The sequence below is a fragment of the Lepidochelys kempii genome, chromosome 25 (assembly GCF_965140285.1).
Source record: "Lepidochelys kempii isolate rLepKem1 chromosome 25, rLepKem1.hap1, whole genome shotgun sequence".
Lineage (NCBI taxonomy): Eukaryota > Metazoa > Chordata > Testudines > Cheloniidae > Lepidochelys > Lepidochelys kempii.
In genome coordinates, this window is record NC_136404.1 from 5,088,335 (window position 1) to 5,111,364 (window position 23,030).

Here is a 23,030-nt window from a genome sequence, read left to right on the forward strand (position 1 = left end):
AGGTGCACGAGTAACTTTTCTGTTTAAGCAGCTCCTTTACAGTGTAGTTTTTTAAAAAAGGCATGGATGGAGGAGGGCCAGCGAGCTACTTTCTTTGTGAGCTCTATGCGACAGGTACCACCTTTTGTTCTGTTTGTATAGCACCTAGCCTAAATATTTTTTAAAATCTGTCCCTATGACAATACAAATCATAACATCTAGCTCTTACATAGCACTTTTCACCTGTAGCTCTCAAAGCAGGTCAGTATCACTAACCCCATTAGACAGATGGAGAAACTGACGCACAAGAGCAGATATGACTGATCCATGGTCACTCAGCAGGCTAGCGGCAGGGCCAGGAATAGAATCCAGGGCTTCTGAGCCCCAGGCCAATGTTCTAAGCACTAGGCCACAAGGTCTTTTTATCAGTGTTATTATCTCTAAGTACTGGAATGGTCTGGTGCCGCCACTCATGCTTGCTCACCTGTCTGTGCCATACAAATTACAAGTGATACTGGACTTAAAGCAGTGCCTGCCCCCTATGCTCAGAGGGGCAAGCATTGATTTGTACATAACGTCTGCTGCTTCCTGAGCAATCAAACCACGCCCTGACTCAGAGGGACGCCTTGCTATGAAATGGACAGTGTGAGTCTTGGCAGAATTCTGTGTTTATTTATTGCCATTTCAGCAGAGAATATCAATGTTCGTTTTAAGCATTTGTGCTATTTTTATTAATGTACATTTTCAAAATTATGGGTGGGTCAGACAACGGGAGTTAAAACAATGATTATTTAATGCCGGGGTTAATTTATAAGGAAAAAGGTGCCAGGGCTCAAGTGATTTTTAAAAAAATTTCATTACTGATGCAGCAAGCCCAGGAGTGCCCGGGCTCTGACCTACCAGGCCCAGGCGTGCCCGGGCTCTGACCTGCCAGGCCCAGAGGTGCCGGGCTCTGACCTGCCAGGCCCAGAGGTGCTGATGCTCAGCCCTGGCAAGCCCTGGCACAAATTAAGCACTGATTTAATGTCAGTAGACATTGAGATTCAAAAAGTTAAAGCCCTGTAACCACTAAAACACAAAACATGGCAAAATGTACAAAGTAAATAGCCTTAAATCAAACTTTCCTAAGTTCTCAAGTAGCATTTTCCTTACTTTGCTTCTCTTCACATTTTGATTATTATCAATGGAACTATTTTGGTGGGTTTGGAGAGAACAACATTTACCGATCCCAAGCTAGTGCTGCCAAGCCTAAGCACGAGGGACCTTCTCTGCGAGTCTAGCTACTCCTGTGAGGGAAACCAAAAGACCCTCCTCCTGTGCCAAAAAGCTGGCTAACCTGGAATCCACTGCATTGTTCTGTGCATCTCAAACTGGCTGCAGCCTTGTAGAGTTCCTGGCACGCTCTCCTCCTAGTGAGCAGGAGCAGAGCCAGACCGGACCTGCCCTCCTGCCCCCCGTGCCAGTCATAGACGGGGCTCGGAAAGCCCGTGGCAATGTCATGGTTCTTTATACAGTGAGTCCTACTGGAGTCACCCCCGAAGCCAGGCACCAAATAGCCTCAGTGACCCGATGGGGATTTCTCCACCTGCTGTTGGCAAGCAGCGTGCGGGCCCTCCTGAGAGACACAGGCCTGGCCACAGGGCATATGCCCCTGTCTCCACGGTAATGTCTTCCACTCAGGGCTGAGCTTCCACCACTGCAGGATGCTGCAGATCGTCTCCCCACCCAGGCCCCATGGCAAGAACACACCACACTGATACTGTGTGCTCTGTGCTGGCTCCTTCTCCGCTCCCAGATTCCCTTCCGGTGCCTGGGACCTGGCTAGCTCTGTCTGCTCCTCCCCCCCGGGATACCAGCACTGTCTTGGGAGCCAGGGAAGGGCACTTCCGACAGATGGCTCTAGACAGCCAGGCACCCTGCCATAGGGCTCATGTCCCTCCTCCTCCTCTAGAACAAAACATGGGGCATACCTCTTGGCAAAGCCCCCTCACCTCAGAGAAAACAACCAGGAGCCAATCCCCCCGCTAAAATATCTCTCCTCCCACCTTCCATAAGCTACTCCCCAAGCTGCGGGAAGCATGGCCTTACCAGTAAGGTAGCAGACAGCAGTGAGTGGCTATTGCCATGCTGTATGGGGCACCTAGATGCTCTTGGGATCTGTCAGCTCTCCATGCAGTAAGTGAAGGATCAAGAGATCTGGAGACCAGTACAAATCTGCAGACTTTGGAGACTGTCTGAGGCACTGCCAGTGGCAGCTGATTGTTGGTGATCCCATTCCGTGGATGAACTATCTTCTTTGCCATGAAGCCTTGGAACACTGTCCTACACTCCCCTTACCGGAAAAACTGGAGTTAAGGCAACACCAGGGAACCCCAAAGAATCATAACTCTGCCCACCCAACGCTCCCTGGCAGGCACCATCCATGCAGGGAGGTTGTGTCTATGCTGAGTGTCACAGAGTCATTCGTACAGCCAGTCCAACTGTCAAACCGCAGAAATACACACGAGCTCATTCATCCCCATGAGGTATTAGCCCCACTCTAACGACAGAGAAACAGGGCACAGAAGGGTTAAGTGATCTGTGCAGGAGGCAGTGTGGCCTAGTGGTGTGGGAAGGCCTTTGATTTAATCCCAACGGTTTCACTGTGGCCTTGAGCCAATCCCTTCACCTCCCTGGCCTCAGTTTTCGCATCTGAAAACGTGGCTAAAATTAGAGCTGGTTGGGGAAAAAATTTCATTAAGAAACTTTCAACTTTTTGCTGACAAACTGGAAGCCTTTGGGGCAAAAACCAATACTGGGTTCTAGCTAAAGAGCTTTCAGGTTTGGGCCCAAAAGGTCAACGAGTATTAAACATTTTCTGCAGACACTTTTCATGAAAATTTCATTTAGTGGGACACGCAGTTTTCCATCAAAAAACAGAGAGAAAATTCTCACCCAGCCCTCATAAAGCATCTCTCCAGCGGGTGGGGGAGTTGTGACCCTTGCTTCAGGTTTGCACAGCGCTCTGGACGAAAGGTGCAGTGTCCATGCAATGCACTACAGCCATATAACGTGGTGGAGCTGGGAACAAATGCAAGAGTCCCTGGCTGCCAGCCCTTGGCTCAACCTGTTGACTCTTCTCTGTCTCAGGCTCTCAAGGGCCAATGGACTTGAGAGTTCGCTGCCAATCCTAGGTGCCTTCAGGTTTCAGAGAGATTGGTTATAAGGTTTGCGAGAGCCTGATGAATCCTTCCCAAATCTAAACACCTTGAGATCTTGACGGGCTGCCTCCCGATGTAAAATAAAACTAATCAAGGCACTGGGCTGTTAATGGGATTGGGCTGTGCATATTGAAGGATGAAGTCTTTTGTGCTAAATCTATAGGAAGAACATGCTGGTCAGGAAAGAGGGTAGATCGGGGTGGGCAAACTTCTTGGCCTGAGGGCCACATTGGGTTTCTGAAATTGTATGGAGGGCTGGTTAGGGGAGGCTGTGCCTCCCCAAACAGCCAGGCATGGCCTGGCCTCCGTCCCCATCCAAAACGCCCCCTGCTTCTCACCCTCTGACAGCCACCCCAGGATTCCTGCCCCATCCAACCCCCCCTGTTTCCTGACGGCCCCCCGGGGACCCCTGCCCCATCCACCCCTCCTGCTCTCGCTTCCCTGCCCCCACCCCTAGCCAGATGTGGCCCGCGGGCCGCAGTTTGCCCACCTCTGGGGTAGATTAATGCTTCAAACCCCAGGATTCCAGCTGCATCACAGAGAGGAAAGTGTAATGGACGGTTCTCCACTTCAGAAAGGAGAGTCTGAATAATTCAGATGAACAGTGAGTTGGAAGTGAATGTGCAAAGGGCTGGGGGCTCCCTGGAAGGAAGCCGAGATGAAAGGAACAGTATTGCTACAATATTCATAGTGCTCGGCAAAGGCAGAAGTGCCTGGAATAAGGTTTGTTGCATCAGCTGTTCTCAGGAGACCTCTCTGCCTAGAGTTTCTACAAAGCTGTGGCTGCCCTGCGGTAGGTAGGGAACTTGCCTGGGCACCAGCGCTGACGTTAGTGCAGAGAAGAGAATATTATGGGATCAGACTTGGGAGCGTCTCTTGCATGGATTTGGAAAGCTGCATTCCAGGGGACACTGAATAGTTCCGATTGCACAGTGGTTTCCATTCCAAGTCCCCCGTTTCATTCACCTTCATAAAACTTTCACCTCTCAGGCTGCAATTTTCCAGACTTGGTTTGGGAAAGCACAAGAAGAAATGGTTAAAAACAGAATAAATAAAAACCGCTTGCCTCCTTTTTCTGAAGAGGCCTGCAGCTGAGACGCTTGCGGTTTGGATGCTGGTATTTGGCTTGGAAGTAGCCCTCACTGAGCAATAGCACACAGCTTTGTTCTGGAGCAAATTGCCTCTGATCAGACTGAGCAATGAGTGAATTCAGATCACCTACTGACCATGCTCAGTGCATTTTTGCCACCTCTGGTGAGGGCGGATCTGGGGAAGGACAGCGAAGTTTCCTGTATAATGATCTGGCTAATCACCTATATGGCTGAATAGGGGAGGGTAATGGAGCTGAGGGAGAGTATTAGAATCATAGAATCACACACTCTTAGGGTTGGAAGAGACCTCAGGAGGTCATCTAGTCCAATCCCCTGCTAAAAGCAAGACCAATCCCCAACTAAATCATTCCAGCCAGGGCTTTGTCAAGCCTGACCTTAAAAACTTCTAAGGAAGGAGATTCCACCACCTCCCCAGGTAACCCATTCCAGTGCTTCTCCACCCTCCTAGTGAAATAGTGTTTCCTAATATCCAACCTATACCTCCCCCACTGCGACTTGAGACCATTGCTTCTTGTTCTGTCATCACTGAGAACAGCCAAGCTCCATCCTCTTTGGAACCCCCCTTCAGGTAGTTCATAAAATAATAGAATATCAGGGTTGGAAGGGACCTCAGGAGGTCACCTAGTCCAACCCCCTGCTCAAAGCAGGACCAATACCCAATTTTTGCCCCAGATCCCAAATGGTCCCCTCAAGGATTGAACTCACAACCCTGGGTTTAGCAGGCCAATGCTCAAACCACTGAGCTATCCCTCCCCCCAAACCCCAGTTGAAGGCTGCTATCAAATCCCCCCCCACTCTTCTCTTCTGCAGACTAAATAAACCCAGTTCCCTCAACCTTTCCTCATAAGTCATGTCACCTAGTCCAACCCCCTGATCATTTTCATTGCCCTCCGCAGGACTGTCTCCAATTTGTCCACATCCCTTCTGTAGTGTGGGGCTGAAAACTGGACACAGTACTCCAGATGAGGCCTCACCAATGTCGAATAGAGGGGATCAATCACATCCCTCGATCTGCTGGCAATGCCCCTACTTATACATCCCAAAATGCCATTGGCCTTCTTGGCAACAAGGGCACACTGTTGACTCATATCCAGCTTCTCGTCCACTGTCACCCCTAGGTCCTTTTCTGCAGAACTGCTGCCGAGCCATTCGGTCCCTAGTCTGTAGCGGTGCATGGGATTCTTCCCTCCTAGGTGCAGGACTCTGCACTTGTCCTTGTTGAACCTCATCAGATTTCTTTTGGCCCAATCCTCCAATTTGTCTAGGTCATACTGGACCCTATCCCTATCCTCCTTTGACTTCAGAAGGGCCAAGATTTCACCCCTCAAGTTTAAAAATGTCTTGGGAGGGCAGCGCGAGTGTCCAGAGAGAAATGGTGTCTTTTCCCAAGCCCCAGGCATTCTACTCTCCTAGGATTAGGCGTTCAAATGCCTTCCTAGAGACAGGCCCCCCAGCCGCCCCCAGACACAGCACATGGTGTGCTGCCAGTAGCCGCCAAGAGCAGGAACTCCTGCAGCCACCCCCATCGCTGCACCCGCGTCACATCCTGTGGAGATCCGGGGGGAAGGTCCCTGGGAACTGATGCTCTCTGAGAAGTTTGGTCCAGTCTGGCTGTTGACCTCCGATCGTCCAGCGCTGCCTGAGGACTCTGCGCTGTGCAGTGACGCAGCCATGCTACGTGGGACGAGCCTGGCGCGGTGGAAGCAGTGGCTAGGAAAGAGCCTCTGTCCCCATGTGAATCGTCCTGGTGAGGGTTTGCTGCTGCCTCTGCCAAAGCTGCTCAGCGAAGCAGCTGCTGCTCCCCAGGCTCACCTGCTCTGTCGGTCCCAGCGCTCAGCAGGGCTTCCCCATGCGCCGGGGAGCCGTTCGCAAATGGCGCTGGATAGCAAAACGCTGCTGAATCCTGAGAGACTGCAGGAGGGGTCATGGGAGTTTGATGCTGAGTCCTACAATGCCCTTAGACACCTGTCGGCACCCACAATCCACTGCGAAAAGCACCCAGAATGCACAGAGCCTAGCAGCACCACTTTGCCCCTAGGATTCCCACCCCATGCACTGCGCCGTGTATGGATACAGCGCTGCCCTGGGTAGAGAGAACGCAGCGGGGCCTAGCACGTCAGGTTTTGGTGTGTCTGTACCATTATCCTCGTGTCAAGCAGAGCAGGTCAACCTTCTCACAGGAGCAAGACCCAGCTTGCAGGATGCCATGAAGACATCTGAGGAGTCGCAGCAAACATTAGGTCTCAATTTGGGCAACTCCAACAAATTAAACCAACCAGCCGTGCTCTGAGTGCTACTGCCATGCCTTGGGGCGGGGCCTGGTAGCTTCTGGGCCTGCCGCGGGGCTCTCTCTGAGATGACTGGAGAGTGGAGCCGTTCTTTCTGGGTCTCTCCCCTGGAGGTAGAGGCTGGAGCAAAGTTGAGATGGTGACAACTGGCACAGGTACAGATCTTGGCCAGGGTGCAAACTCGTGGTGTTAGTGGCACCAGGGAAAAGCCAGCTAATTTCCCCCTGGCACTGAGAGAACCAGAGGGAGAGGAGCTGGAAGAATGTGCCCAACATGAAGGGACTTGGAAGGTGGGAGCTGGAGCTGGCTGTCCCGGTGGCAGGAGAGAACCCAAAGGAATCTGAAGCAGTTTTGGGGGCTGACACTTGAGCGTCTCTACACTGAGCAAAAAGATATTGCACCAACCATTGGTGTCACTGCCTTGAGCATGCAGTGCCTGTGCAGTGCCTGTGCCGTGCCTGTGCAGAGTGTGTACACTGCCTGTGCACTGCCGTGCAGTGCCTGTGCAATGCCGTGCAGTGCCTGTGCAGTGCCTGTGCAGAGTGTGTACACTGCCTGTGCACTGCCGTGCAGTGCCTGTGCAGTGCCTGTGCAGAGTGTGTGCACTGCCTGTGCACTGCCGTGCAGTGCCTGTGCAATGCCTGTGCAGTGTTTTGCACTCACACACCTCTGCCAGCTGTGGCATTTTCCCAGAGCTGACTGGGCTGTAGCCTGTTGGCAGCATTGGCTGCGCGCCCTGGTGCTGCCTCTAACAGCTCTGTGGGAGGCAAAATGCAATCATTGCTCCTGAACTGGATCAGCTGGTCCTTCCGCTTGTACCCAGCCTGCAGGGCCTCCCCTTGGAACTGATCTCCAAAGCCTTGTCCCCAGCAACAATCTTGGGCACTGTGGGCTGGGCGGTTCCAGAGACCTGGGCTTCTCTGCCCAAGCAGTGTAGCCATGTGGCCATTGGTAGCTCCTGCCAACGAACCCATGGGAACTGGGTTAGGGCAGGACACAGTGGCTCTCCCTGGGGCAGGAGGCTGGCAGAGAGCTCCTGTCCCCAGGCAGGGCATAGCATGGGTTTGGTGTGGTGCTGGGGACCAGCCCGGGGGTTCTCTCGGGGTGGGATGTTGCTTGTCATGGGATAAGAGGGAAGGTTCTCTCATGGATCAGTAACTAGTTAAAAGATAGGAACAAAGGGTAGAAATAAATGGTCAGTTTTCAGGATGGAGAGAGGTAAATAGTGGTGTCCCCCAGGGGTCTGTACTGGGCCCAGTCCTATTCAACATATTCATAAATAATCTGGAAAAAGGGGTAAACCGTGAGGTGGCAAAATTTGTAGATGATACAAAATCACTAAAGATAGTTAAATCCCAGGCAGACTGCGAAGAGCTACAGAAGGATCTCTCAAAACTGGGTGACTGTTCAGCAAAATGGCAGATGAAATTCAAGGTTGATAAATGCAAAGTAATGACCATTGGAAAACATCATCCCAACTAGACAGACAAAATGCTGGGGTCTAAATTAGCTCTTACCACTCAAGAAAGATCTTGGAGTCATTGTGGAGAGTTCTCTGAAATCATCCACTCAGTGTGCAGCGGCAGTCAAAAAAGCGAACAGAATGTTGGGAATCATTAAGAAAGGGATAGATAATAAGACAGAAAATATCATGTTGCCTTTATATAAATCCATTGTACGCCCACATCTTGAATACTGCATTCAGATGTGTTCACCCCATCTCAAAAAAGAGATATTGGACTTGGAAATGGTTCAGAAAAGAACAACAAAAATTATTAGGGGTATGGAACGGCTTCCATATGAGGAAAGTTTAATAAGACTGGGACTTTTCAGCCTGGAAAAGAGACGACTAAGGGGGAATATGATAGAGGTCTATAAAATCATGACTGGTGTAGAGAAAGTAAGTAAGGAAGTGTTATTCACTCCTTCTCATAACACAAGAAATAGGGGTCACCAAATGGAATTAATAGGCTGCAGGTTTAAAACAAACTAAAGAAAGTATTTTTTCACACAACGCACAGTCAACCTGTGGAACTCTTTGCCAAAGGATGTTGTGAAGGCCACGACTATAACAGGGTTCAAAAAAGAACTAGATAAGTTCATGGAGAATGAGTCCATCAATTGGTATTGGCCATTATGGGAAGGGATGGTGTCCCTAGCCTCTGTTTGCCAGAAGCTGAGAATGTGTAACAGGGAATGGATCACTTGATGATTACCTGTTCTGTTCTTTCCCTCTGGGGCACCTGGCATTGGCCACTGTCAGAAGACAGGATACTGGGCTAGATGGACCTTTGGTCTGACCCAGTATGGCCGTTCTTATGTTCTGTTCTTGTGCGTGTTGTTTGTTTGCTGGCAGCCCTCTGGCACTAGCTGGAATTGCTGTTCTGGTAGCGGGGAGCAATTCCAATGCAGCCTGACCTCTGTTTGCTCATTAAAGGGAGTTGCCTCCAGCAGAAGGTCAGTGCCCTGAAGTGGCCCACACAGCAAACTCCTCCATTCTTCACTCCCGCCTTCCAGTCCCCAGAAGTATATAGTATGTATAAGTAGGATGTATAAGTAGGGGCATTGCCAGCAGATCGAGGGACGTGATCGTTCCCCTCTATTCGACATTGGTGAGGCCTCATCTGGAGTACTGTGTCCAGTTTTGGGCCCCACACTTCAAGAAGGATGTGAAAAAATTGGAAAGAGTCCAGCGGAGGGCAACAAAAATGATTAGGGGACTGGAGCACATGACTTATGAGGAGAGGCTGAGGGAACTGGGGATGTTTAATCCCCAGTTCCCTCAGCCTCTCCTCATAAGTCATGTGCTCCAGTCCCCTAATCATTTTTGTTGCCCTCCGCTGAACTCTTTCCAATTCTTCCAACCACGGAAGAGAAGAATGAGGGGGGATTTGATAGCTGCTTTCAACTACCTGAAAGGGGGTTCCAAAGAGGATGGCTCTAGACTGTTCTCAATGGTAGCAGATGACAGAACGAGGAGTAATGGTCTCAAGTTGCAGTGGGAGAGATTTAGGTTGGATATTAGGAAAAACTTTTTCACTAAGAGGGTGGTGAAACACTGGAATGCGTTACCTAGGGAGGTGGTGGAATCTCCTTCCTTAGAAGTTTTTAAGGTCAGGCTTGACAAAGCCCTGGCTGGGATGATTTAGTTGGGGATTGGTCCTGCTGTGAGCAGGGGGTTGGACTAGATGACCTCCTGAGGTCCCTTCCAACCCTGATATTCTATGATTCTATGATTCTAAGAGCCAGGAGCTGAGGGGGGAGATGTGGGTTCTGTGCAATCAAAGCTATTTCCTGCGAGATCTTGGTTCATGTTTAATGCTCTGCAGCTGGGACTTGCCATTAGTCAATCTCAAAGAACCACAGGCACATTCCATAGTCTGGTGCCTCCTGCTCCACGGGCATGGACCCACCTCCCCATCCACAGCCCTTCCCCACCTGCAGCTCTCCCGTAGTCCCTTAAAGTGCCAGAGACATTACTGGGGGGTGGGGTCCAGGTCCAAAGGCAGGAAGGGGAGGGAAGCTGGAGGCCACCTGGCACCCCAATGAATACCTTGTCTGCCCTCCCTTTCCTTCAAGACTCATGCTGACCAAATGGACCCTCCCTCAGCATCCTGCACCCCTGGCATAAGCACCCATGACCCCAAGCAGCAGCTTCTAAACCCTCCTATACCTGTCCCCATCGCAACTCCGCCTCCTCAGCTGCCAGGTCCCTCCTATGACCCCATCCCCTGCACCATCCCCTAATAACCCACTGCCTGCCTCCAGCTTGTCTTTGGGGGCTTCCCTCTGCATTATGTCTCTCAGTGCTCTTCAGCACTGGCCCCTTGCACTCCTACCCTGAGTGAGTGTAAGGAAAATGCCAGCATCCTGTTACTGAGCCCTGGAAAGGGGAGGTTGAAGGAACTGGCCCTTTTTCCTGGGAGAAGTGACCAGGCTGGTTTCCCTGTAACTCCAGGGGAATGTTGCCAATGCTGCAGATGAAGCATTAGCAGCTGGCTAGTGAAAGGAGATTCCTGGAAAATTCCTTCAATCCGAGAAATGAACTTCTGCTTCTGGAATTGTTCACAGAGCCCAGGACCCCCGATTCAGGCCCTATTCTGTGGGAGGGGCATTTCTCTTTGCTGTGCATTGGTGTAGACAGATTGTCCCACTAGCACCCCCAGGAATCAACCGGAACCCCCTTGTCCTGTACAGCTGTTTGCTCCACAAATCCATTGTCTGCCCATGCCAGCCTCCAAATGCTCACTGTAAGCTGCTGTGGCTTGGGTCCATTTCATACTCCTCTCCTGTTTGCCCAGCATCCCTGCCCCAGTTCCCTGGTCTCTCCTCCCCTACTCCAGTTCTAGGCAGTACAGACCAGTGAGGGTTTGTGACACCATTTGCCCTGCCACCTAGGGTATCTCATAATGATTTGCTGTTGTATCTCTCAACTTGTGTTGCCCACAATCTGCCCACCAGCATGACGGTCACACCCTGAGTGTCTGTGTATAGCAGCAACCGTGGTCCAGCAGTTTTGATTCCAGCAGCCCGTCAGCAACACAACAGCCACACTCTGGCTTCCAGCAGCCTTGGTTACTAACTGCAGGGTAGTCCCAGCACACTTCCAGTCCCAGATTTCCCCAAAAAACATGTGTTCTGCACTGTCTGCACTCTCCTGGACAGTTCAGATATTACAGATCAGTTGCCCTTATAAGGGGTCAATATACAATAGTTTGCTATTTTAATTGGAGTTACCAAACCATTCAGTTTAAACACAACACCAGATTAGTTTTGATTTTAAAAGAAAACAAGTTTATTTAGCTACAAAGAGAGAGATTTTAAGTGAGGACATGTATAAGGTATTAAAGTCAGAAATGGTTACAAGAGAAATAAAGAGAAAACTCTTTCTAGGCTTAACAAACTACACTTGGTTCAAGGTAAAATCTTTAGCACATGTTCCCAGCAACAGGGCTGACCAAATTCTCTGATCGGAACCCCTCCCAAAGTCCGGGTCCTTTGTCTTCTTCAGTGAAAGAGAGAGAGGGAGACTGGGGTGTTTTGCCCCTCACTTTTATAGTCCAGTCCCCATCTGAAGTGGATTCTTCTGAAAATTAACCCCAAAGCAAAGTGTAATCAAGCAGTAAAGGCAACGTGGAGTCTGGGGTGAAGTTGCCCCCATGCTCTTTCTTCTCCCCTGCGTATACTGAAATGCAGATTTGCCTTGTCTCCCCCTTGCTGTCTCAAGGACCCGGTTTACTACTTATATGTAAATTGAGCTAAACACACATTCCTTTGCTTAAGATAGACCTGCTTAACCACTCCTGCTTACTCAGGGCTACATGGGTTTGAACATGTGCTACTGACACCATACAGAAGGAATTCATATATTTACATATAATATAATGTTGCTGCATTTATTCATATATTTACATTTACATATAATGTTGCTGCATTTCCTCATGATATTATTGCGCGGTGAGTTTTCAAATGATACCTCACAAGGCATATTGGGTACAAAGATTATTACACTAGCATGGAGGGTGTGAAAAGAGGGGTGCATTCGGTCACACCTGTACTGTGCTGGTGAGCACGCACTCACAAGTGCTCTTCCATTGGCTCCCATGAAGAAGCACTCCTCAGCATAAGGGTTGCACAATGTGGCCCAAGGCAATTTTCAAATGTTCCTAACTTATCAATTCCAACTGGCTTCATTCAGCCGGTCAGAGGCTGCCCAGAGCCCACCATGAGATCTGGCTCCACTCCAAATTTCAACTTTCAAACTTCAGCCATTTTTTTGCTGTGTCCCTCTTCCTCTTCAAACCGTAGTCACCGGACTTTGTCACTTGCCTTACTCAGGAATGGCCTCCTGAGCTCTGCTCAAGCCACATTTCTTTTGTGCTTTTTTAGCTCAGATTTATTCCCAGCTTTCCTGGCACTGCATTGACTTCAGCTCCTGCCTTACACTGACCCACTGAAGTGTGAACTTTTCAAAGACAAGGCGGGGGAAGTGATATCTGTGATTGGACCAACTTCTGCTGGGAAAAGAGATGAGCTTTTGAGCTCCATAGAGCTTTTTCAGGTAGAAGAGCCCTGAGAAGCTCAACAGCTTGTCTCTCAGTCAAAGAGCCAGTCAAAGCTATTCCCCCACCCGCCTTGTCTCACTAATCTCCAGGGACCAACACAGCTACACCACCACTGCAAGCAACATTTTCAAAACCACTCAAGTGACTTAGGAGCCTATGTCCCATTGACTTCTCAGGCTCCTACATAGGGTGACCAGGTAGTAAGTGTGAAAAATCGGGATAGGGATGGGGAGCAATAGGCGCCCATATAAGACAAAGCCCCGAATATTGGGACTGTCTCTATAAAATCAGGACATCTGGTCACCCTACTCCTACATCATGTAGGCACAGATCCCCCCTTGCTTTCAATGGGAGTTAAGGCCCAGATCCTCAAAGGTATTTAGACACCTAGGTGCTTTTGAAGACTTCACCCAGCATCTCTGTTCAGTTCCAGAGGTACTTTCCATTCCTCATGCTCCTCACTTCATGCCTATCTGTGCCTGCTGGCACGTCTCTTTCTTCATGTCTCTTTCATCACGGGCCTTTCTGGGACAGTCTCTGCAGATATTTCCAAGTGTAGGACACTTAGGCCCTGATTCAGCAAAGCACTTTGGTACATGCTTAACATTAAGCAAATGAGTCATCTCGTCCCTGTTCAGCAAAGCATTTAAGCATGTGTTTGGATTTAATGTAAGTGGTTTACTGTGTCGGCGCCTTATTTCTCTAGTGCTCAGAACCGCATTTCCCACAGCCCAGCTTTTGCCCTAGTTGCTCACTGGTTCTGCTAAATGCATTTATGGAATGCACTCTCTCTAGAGCTGTTGCTTTTTGATGAATCCACTCAAGCTGCTGCTTTATTTTCTGTCTGATTTTTCCGGGGGTTATGTGCTGTGTAGTAGTTTCTGAGGCTGCCCATTGCTTGTGTTAACATTCAGTCTGGATCTCTTCACAGTCACCTCTCGGAACAGAGAATGTCAAAAGCACAAACAATTCTGTTCTTCATCAGAGAGTTTGTCATTTCTTCCAGATCCTGGGTTTTCCTCGGAGTGTTCAGCTCTGTTTCCCACTAACCGATTGTCTCATTTAGTGGTTGGATTCACAGATCAGGGAGGAGCCCTGCCTGATCATTTGACCACTCTGTTATTGTTTAATAGAAAATGAACTTTTAAAGTTGCCACAGGAAATGAAAAGCCCCACAGACTTGCGTTGGCCAGCACCAGGTAAAAATCCAAATAAAATGCAGTTAAAACAAAGCTGAACAGGTTTTAACACCAAACAAATGCACCTCAGAGAACCTAAGGCCCGGTAATTTCCTCATGGAACGTGTCACATTGCTGAGAATCACGCCTTCAAAACCAACCCATTGCCATGTGGACAGAGACAAACGGTCTCCAAGGGAAGAAACCAGGGGCAGCATTTACATGAAGACAGTGAAAATGGTTAACACCCACCTGCCGAACATCCCCAGGCAGACGGTCCCCACCCAAAGAGGAAGGGAAGCGGAGGGGCCCAAGGAAATGCCCACAAACCAGTGCCCCTGAGTCAAATGATTTCCTTCCTCATGATCATCCAGCCTTCACATCACACAGGTCTCCCCAGCAGGGGTCAAGGGACTTCAAACAGTCCTGGACCTACTTCCCAAAAACAGGGCTGCCATAGGGCTGGGCAAGGCCCCTCTTCTGCACCGGACAGCGCTGGCTGAGGCATGGGATTGAGGCCCAGAAGAGCTGGGTTCAATTCCAAGCTCTGCCCCAGACTCCCTGGGTGATGTGGGGAAAGTGACCTTCTTGCTCTGTGGCTCTGCGGTGGAGACCCCACTTCCTAGGGCAGGTCACTTCCTGGATAGTTACCTGGTGCTCAGACACTACGGAGAGTGGAGCTGAGGATGCACCTGGAGAGGTGGGAGCATCCCCCAGAATGGAATGGTTACAGTGTGAGCCTGTCTTCCCAATCCCTCCTGCACAGTAACCTTCCCTGGACAGCAGCTGGGCCTGCTCCTCCCCACATGCACCCAGTTTTCCTTCACAGGTGCAAAGCCCCCAAGTGCAGAGTGCTCCATGGTCCTGGTGCTTCACCAGCCCCCCAGTGGCCAATGCCCTAAAAACAGCCAGGCAGTGACTGCACAAACAACACAGGGTGGCCCCGTTATGGACCCTAGGCTCACCCTGTCCCACTGGATGCAGTGTTTGCCTCCTCGCCATGGACTGTTCCCCCACCTCCTGAGCCATAGGCCATCCAAACAACTGCTGCTTTAACATGGGCTTTAGGCTGCAAATAGTGAATCCCCAGTTTTCATGCCAGTAAGTCCAACTCCAGGGCATTGCAGGAACAATTCAGCAGACAATGCTCCATTGAGCCCACTCTGGGTTAATTAGTGGGGCCAACATTTCACCTTTCCTGCTGCCCAGCACACGTCATTCCCCACAGCAGCCCAGCTCAGGGCAGGGAATGAGCCCCATGGCAAGGAGGCAGACATTGTAACCAACAGCATGGGGTGACCCTGGGGTCAGTAATGTAATCACCCAGCCCCCCCGAAACCCACCACCCAAAGGCCCCCAGACCCACATCCCCCCAAACCCACCACCTCCAGCGCCCCAGACCCACATCCCCCCCAAACCCACCACCTCCAGCGCCCCAGACCCACATCCCCCCCAAACCCACCACCTCCAGCGCCCCAGACCCACTGCTGGCAGCCAGGAATCTCCCTCTCGGCCGAGTGGCACCTGAGCGACAGACACCCCCCCACATCTGTGGTGCATCAAGCGCCATATTCCCTTTGACGGGGCAGGAGAGACCCAAACACCCTCCAACCCTCCGCACCCCCCTCATCTTCCTGGCTCTTCTCCCCTCATTTCTGCTCCACCTGCTGCTGAATGCAGTCCCTGGGTGTGAAAAAGGGCCCCAGTCTTAGCTCTGGTGTCCCCTAGAACAATGATGCCACCTACGTGAGCAAGGATTCAGGAGACTCTTCCCCTGCTGGGTCTGCACTCCAACACTGCAGCATTGTGCAAACTATCGAACCTCCATTCATACCCAGCCCTTTCTTCCTCTCAGGTGCTGTTATGCTGGCAGGTGTTAATAGCTGTGTGACAGGGTCCTTGGGGTGCAACCTGGGCTGTGGGACGGCTGAGCCCTCTGTCCCACCAACCTGAGCTCCCTCTCACCCTGGGATGCTGTTGCCAAGCTACAAACAACTGGCAGGCACTTACACAGACATCCACAAGCAGGGACACACCCAGTTGAGTTAGATGAGTGCTTCTTCCAACCACGCATGAACCAGCAACTGAGAGGCTCCAGTCAATTCGCCCCAGCTGCCCAGCCTTACACCCCAGAACTGTACTGTCTTGCCCTGGTCAGAAGCCTGAGCAGCGTAAATCCATTACCCATCTGCCCCTCCCTCGATATGGAGAGGACACACACTAGCCTTTGTAAACTGAGATGAGATTTCCCAATCACTTCAACTGAAAGGCACTGTTTTAGGTAACATATAAAACAGATTTATTATCTACAGACAGATAGATTTTAAGTAATTATAAGTAGTGAGTGTAGAGATCAAAGTTGGTTACCTAAGAAATAAAAGTAAATTCACAGTCTGAGTCCTATAAACTAAACAGGATTTGAATCAAGCATTGTCTCACCCTGATAGATGGTAGAGACAGGTCACAGATCTTCAATATATAGGCTGGAACTGCCTTCCAGCCCGAGACCACCCTCCTACAGTTCCAAGTCTGTGTCCTCTAGCTGTGTTTCCAGGTGTTGAGTTGTGTGGGGGAGTGAGGACAAATCCTGATGTCACTTCCCCTCTTTTATATTTTTTTCCAGCTTGCTGGAAAGATCTTTTGCTATGACGTGGGTCAAACATTCTCCATTGTCTACATGCTCACTCTGAGAAGTCTTCTGGGATGGTTGTTAGGAGAGTGGATTCCCTTTAATGGGCCATTGGCACATCTGGCTACCTCATAGTTGTACCTCAAAGGCTAGTTGAGGGTGTTTTTTTCAAAATCACAACATATTTCAGTAACACACACATGGCAAGACTTCATAACTCCACATCCAGTGATAGCACATACAATCCAATAGGATATTAATGTTCAACAGATCAAGACTTTTAAAATGTTACCTCACAAGGCATACTTTATTTGAAACATATAATTATATGATGGTGATGAATATGATGGTTCCAGGGTGCTGCTTTGAGGTACAGAGTGTCACAAGATGCCATCAAAGAGATCTTTACTCTACAGTCAGTCACAGACCTGGTTAAAGCTGATGGATGTGCTAAGCACCCTTCTTTCAGGTTAAATGGAAGAAGCAATTAAATGCCCCTTTATGTAGTGATATCTGGAAATTGTAGGAGGGTACCACCCAAGGTACAGGGCCACATGGCAAAGCCTGATCAGGATAAGCAGAGTGGTCTGAGTGGTTCCTTTGTGACTGGTTGTAAATGCAGAGGTAGGGGACTGTTTGGCAAGCTGCGTATGTTGAGGAAAAAGCCAGCAGACATCACCAGCATGGCCCTGAGATGGAGCACAGAAATAAAGCTGCTTGGGGCACACTGCCTGGCCAGAGGTCAACCCACTGTCCCAGGTCGGAACCCCCTCCTGCACCCAAGCAGCTTCCAAGAGCACACTCCCCCTCCTGCACTCCAACCCCCTGCTCCAGCCTGGAGCCCCTTTCTGCACCCTGAACCCCTCATTTATGGCCCCACCCTGAAGCCTGCACCCCCAGTTGGAGCCCTCACCCTCTTCTGCATCCCGGGCCCCCTGCCCCAGCCCAGTGAAAGTGAATGAGGGTGGGAGGGAGGCTGAAGTGAGGGCAGGGCCTCAGAGAAGGGGTGGGGCAGGGGTGGGGCCTCAGGGAAGGGGTGGTACAAGGGTATTCGGTTTTGTGCAATTAGAAAATTGGCAACCCTAGTTGGTGGCCCTGAGCTCAAGCCGGCCAGTGGCCAGGGGTGGCGCTGAGGCCAGCAGGGGGAGGAGGGACCGGCAAGGGCGGACAGCAGCTTGGCCTGGTGCTGGGGCCAGCTTGCTGCTAGGGTTGCCAGGCATCCGATTTTCGACAGCTGACCCAGGCTGCTAAAAGCCCGGTTGGCCACAGCAGGGCAGGCAGGCTCCGTGCCCAGCTCCGCGTGGCTCCCAGAAAGTGGCTGACATGTCCCTCGGGCTCCTAAGCAGAGGGGTGGACACTGCCCCTGCCCACAGGCACCACCCTGAGAGCTGACTCTGCCGTTCCCATTGGCCAGGATCCACGGCCAATGGGAGCTGCGGGGATGGCGCCTGCGAGTAGGTGCAGCACGTGAAGCCCCCTGGCCACCCCTGCACCTAGGAGCCTGAGGGACATGCTGCCACAATATCTGCAATTAACTGTTGTCGGATTTCTTTTCCGATTTCCTCCACCCTTCTCATTATGGTTGTGTCAGACAGTTGCAGCCCTTTTATTTGCTTTAGGATTGCATTTTTGTTATTGAAATCAGCATACAGGATTTCCACAGAAGTCACAAACACTCTTTAACAATCTCTTTGTCAGTAAATGCCTTTTTATGTCTTGCAAAAATCCATGCGATTTTGAAAGATGCCTGTCAAACATTCTGCAACGGACCTCGATCACTGTATTATTTTTTGCTGGCCTTTTAGTGAAGCAGCAAGTTGTTCAATTTTACTTTTTCTTAGGTTACTTTCAGGTGGGTAATTTTCGCTGAAATTTGCATGCGCTATTGCGTAATGGCATTCTAAATTGCTGCGCTTAAAAGCAGAACATGTCTGCTGACAAATTAAACAAACAGGCCTCATGCATGTTTCATAAAGTGCAAAGAAAAACTCATCAGTCCACTTTTCTTGAAACTTTCGGTTTTCATCTTCCAAAGCATGTACCTGTCTCTTTTTTTTGGCTGGCTCTGGGAGGGGGCTCAGGGCTAGGGCAGGGGCTTGGGGTGTAGGAGGGGATATGGGGGGCTGGCCCCGGGAGGCTGCAGTGGGCTGGTGGAAGAGAAATGCTGGTCCAGCATAGCTGGGTTTGCTGTACTCATGCTACTCCTGGTCTTAATGCTGCAGAGCCATTCAGAACCTGCCCATTGAAGGGGACAGCCCCGGCCTCTTGCCACACCCGGAAGGGGCCAGTGCACACCTGTGGCCCCTGGGGGTGGCATATGGCTCTGCACACTGCCCCTCTCTGCAGGCACCACCCCTACAACTCCCATTGGCAACAGTTCCCCATTCCTGGCCAAAGGGAGCTGCAGAGACGGTGCTTGCAGGCAGGAGCAGCGCTCGGAGACCTCTGCTCCCCCTTTCCCCCATCCCCGGGGCCGTGGGGGTGCACTGGCCGCTTCTGGGAGTGGTGTGGGGCCGGGGCAGGGGCAGGCAGGGAGTCTGCCTTAGCGGCAGCCCCGCTACACTGCCAGAGATCGTTGGAGATCGCGATTGACAGGGAGCCGCACTTAGGGTCAATGGGAGCTGCCACTGGCTTGTGGGCCTTGCAATGAAGAACACTGCTTTACACGGTACTCTGTGACAGCCCCTCAGGCCCCCCCAGCACACATACAGGGAGGGACACACCCAGCTGCAACTGGGGAAAGGGAAAAACGTGATCCGGGTAACTACAGGCCTGTTAAAAGAGAAGGAGGACTTGTGGCACCTTAGAGACTAACCAATTTATTTGAGCATGAGCTTTAGTTTGACATCTGTAGTATGCAAGGTCTTGGAAAAAATTTTGAAGGAGAAGGTAGTTAAGGACATTGAGGTCAATGGTAAATGGGACAAAATACAACATGGCTTTACAAAAGGTAGATCGTGCCAAACCAACCTGATCTCCTTCTTTGAGAAAGTAACAGTTTTTTTAGACAAAGGAAACGCAGTGGATCTAATTTACCTAGATTTCAGTAAGGCGTTTAATATGGTGCCACATGGGGAATTATTAGTTAAATTGGAAAAGACGGGGATCAATATGAAAACTGAAAGGTGAATAAGGAATTGGTTAAAAGGGAGACTACAGCGGGTCCTACTGAAAGGTGAACTGTCAGGCTGGAGGGAGGTTACCAGTGGAGTTCCTCAAGGGTCGGTTTTGGGACCAATCTTATTTAATCTTTTTATTACTGACCTCGGCACAAAAAGTGGGAGTGTGCTAATAAAGTTTGCGGATGATACAAAGCTGGGAGGTATTGCCAATTTAGAGAAGGACAGGGATATCATACAGGAGGATCTGGATGACCTTGTAAACTGGAGTAATAGTAATAGGATGAAATTTAATAGTGAGAAGTATAAGGTCATGCATTTAGGGATTAATAACAAGAATTTTAGTTATAAACTGGGGACGCATCAATTAGAAGTAACGGAGGAGGAGAAGGACCTTGTTGTATTGGTTGATCATAGGATGACTATGAGCCGCCAATGTGATATGGCCGTGAAAAAAGATAATGCGGTCTTGGGATGCATCAGGAGAGGTATTTCCAGTAGGAATAAGGAGGTTTTAGTACCGTTATACAAGGCACTGGTGAGACCTCACCTGGAATACTGTTTGCAGATCTGGTCTCCCATGCTTAAGAAGGATGAATTCGAACTGGAACAGGTACAGAGAAGGGCTACTAGGATGATCTGAGGAATGGAAAACTTGTCTTATGAAAGGAGACTCAAGGAGCTTGGCTTGTTTAGCCTAACTAAAAGAAGGTTGAGGGGAGATATGATTGCTCTCTATTCGACATTGGTGAGGCCTCATCTGGAGTACTGTGTCCAGTTTTGGGCCCCATACTACAAGAAGGATGTGGATAAATTGGAGAGAGTCCAGCGAAGGGCAACAAAAATTATTAGGGGTCTAGAACACATGACTTTATGAGGAGAGGCTGAGGGAGCTGGGATTGTTTAGCCTGCAGAAGAGAAGAATGAGGGGGGATTTGATAGCTGCTTTCAACTACCTGAAAGGGGGGTCCAAAGAGGATGGCTCTAGACTGTTCTCAATGGTAGCAGATGACAGAACGAGGAGTAATGGTCTCAAGTTGCAGTGGGGGAGGTTTAGATTGGATATTAGGAAAAACTTTTTCACTAAGAGGGTGGTGAAACACTGGAATGCATTACCTAGGGAGGTGGTAGAATCTCCTTCCTTAGAGGTTTTTAAGGTCAGGCTTGACAAAGCCCTGGCTGGGATGATTTAACTGGGAATTGGTCCTGCTTCGAGCAGGGGGTTGGACTAGATGACCTTCAGGGGTCCCTTCCAACCCTGATATTCTATGATTCTATGATTCTATGATTCTATGAAATATATCAGAGGGATATATACCAGAGAGGGAGAGGAATTATTTAAGCTCAGTACCAATGTGGACACAAGAACAAATGGTTATAAACTGGACACCAGGAAATTTAGACTTGAAATTAGACGAAGGTTTCTAACCATCAGAGGAGTGAAGTTTTGGAATAGCCTTCCATGGGAAGCAGTGGGGGCAAAAGATCTATCTGGCTTTAAGATTAAACTTGATAAGTTTGTGGAGGAGATGGTATGATGGGATAACATGGTTTTGGTAATTAAATATTCATGGTAAATAGGCCCAATGGCCTGTGATGGGATATTAGATGGGGTGGGATCTGAGTTACCCAGAAAAGAATTTTCTGTAGTATCTGGCTGGTGAATCTTGCCCATATGCTCAGGGTTTAGCTGATTGCCATATTTGGGGTCGGGAAGGAATTTTCCTCCAGGTCAGATTGGAAGAGGCCCTGGAGGTTTTTCACTTTCCTCTGTAGCATGGGGCATGGGTCACTTGCTGGAGGATTCTCTGCTCCTTGAAGTCTTTAAACCACGATTTGAGGACTTCAATAGCTCAGACATAGGTGAGAGGTTTTTCGCAGGAGTGGTGGGTGAAATTCTGTGGCCTGCGTTGTGCAGGAGGTCAGACTAGATGGTCATAATGGTCCCTTCTGACCTTAGTATCTATGAATCTATGAACTACACACATGCTGAGATCAGCTCTGCATGGGAAGGCTCACCAAAGGCACCTCCCAGTTTCTAAGGCATGCACGCCCTCTGGAGTGTAAACCCAAAATTATACCATCTTGCGCTGCACAGAGAACTGTACAGCGTAAGCTCGTGAAATTCGCCCCCTCCCTCAGTGTGGAGGAAGATATGCAACAGCTTTCTGCCCCAAGTTATGATTTCCACACACCGCGGGTATTTTGGCCGGAGCCTTTCTATTGTTGATTCATGCAGTGCCTGGCAGAGCATTCATGAACATAGCTGGGTGTGGCTCCTGCCTGTGGATGTTTGTGTTGGGGCAAGCTTGGAGGGCTTTGAAGCTTGTAACAGCACTACAGCATGAGAGGGAACCCAGATTGGTAAAACAGAGGGCTCAACTGTACTCCAGTTCCAGGTGGCACTCCAGGGGGGGACTCATCACAATCACAACATGTGGGAAGAGCTTTGCGGCTGCTACAGGGGCTGGACAGGGCCCAGAATTTGGGAGGCACAACGGGAGTCTAGAGCCACCTTTGCCCTTAAGCCACTGGGCTATGCCTCCTGCATTGCCACCAGGGCCTGTATGCTGCTGCTACCCACTGCATCTGGGGCCTTCTGGCGCTGCTAATCCACCTCCTGAAGGGACTGAATTCCCAGGCTGTTTGGCTAGAAAACAGTCTCTCTGTGGAAGCCAATAGACTGTTTTTATCTTCACTTGGGCAAGACACCTCTGGCAAACTCTTAGCCGCTGGTGATGGATTCCTGACAGATGTGCGAGAGCTTGTCCTTCATCCCTGCACTACAGATCATGTGAGAAGGCTCCAGGGCAAGAATTGCAGTCTGGCAACATTCCTTGTTCTGACCAACTCCCAGGTAGAAACCAGAGCCTTGGATTTTGCTTCTCTAAGGCTGTTTTCTTGTGGGAGGAGGATGAAGCACAGTGAGTGGAGACGGGAGTCTCATGGGAAGAAAGTGCATACAGGCTAGTCCTTCCTGACTTGGTTACTCTAGTAACTGTATCCATAGTGATGGAGCTCAGTCACCTTGATAGTTAAAACATATTACAAACCATCTTAAAGCTGGGCACAATCTCCAGGTAAGGGGCTTTTCCACACACATTAATGACAGTTTTCAGAGTAGCAGCCGTGTTAGTCTGTATCCGCAAAAAGAAAAGGAGGACTTGTGGCACCTTAGAGAGCACAAGTACTCCTTTTCTTTTTATTAATGACAGTGAGTCACTCAGATACTGTGGTAATGGGGACTACATAAGTAGTGTTGTCCCATTGGCCCGAGCGGTTAGTCAATACTTGGGGCTTTGCAGGACTCTTTCCCTTAGGAAGTGATATGATGATGAGTCAGGTCATTCTCTGGTGCAATCCTATTTATTTACAAAGAATGTGCCCAGAGTAATCTTCCCCTGCACACAATAGGAACAAACAATTTCAGGCAGTTTCCTTGTTCAGGAATTCTCTGGTT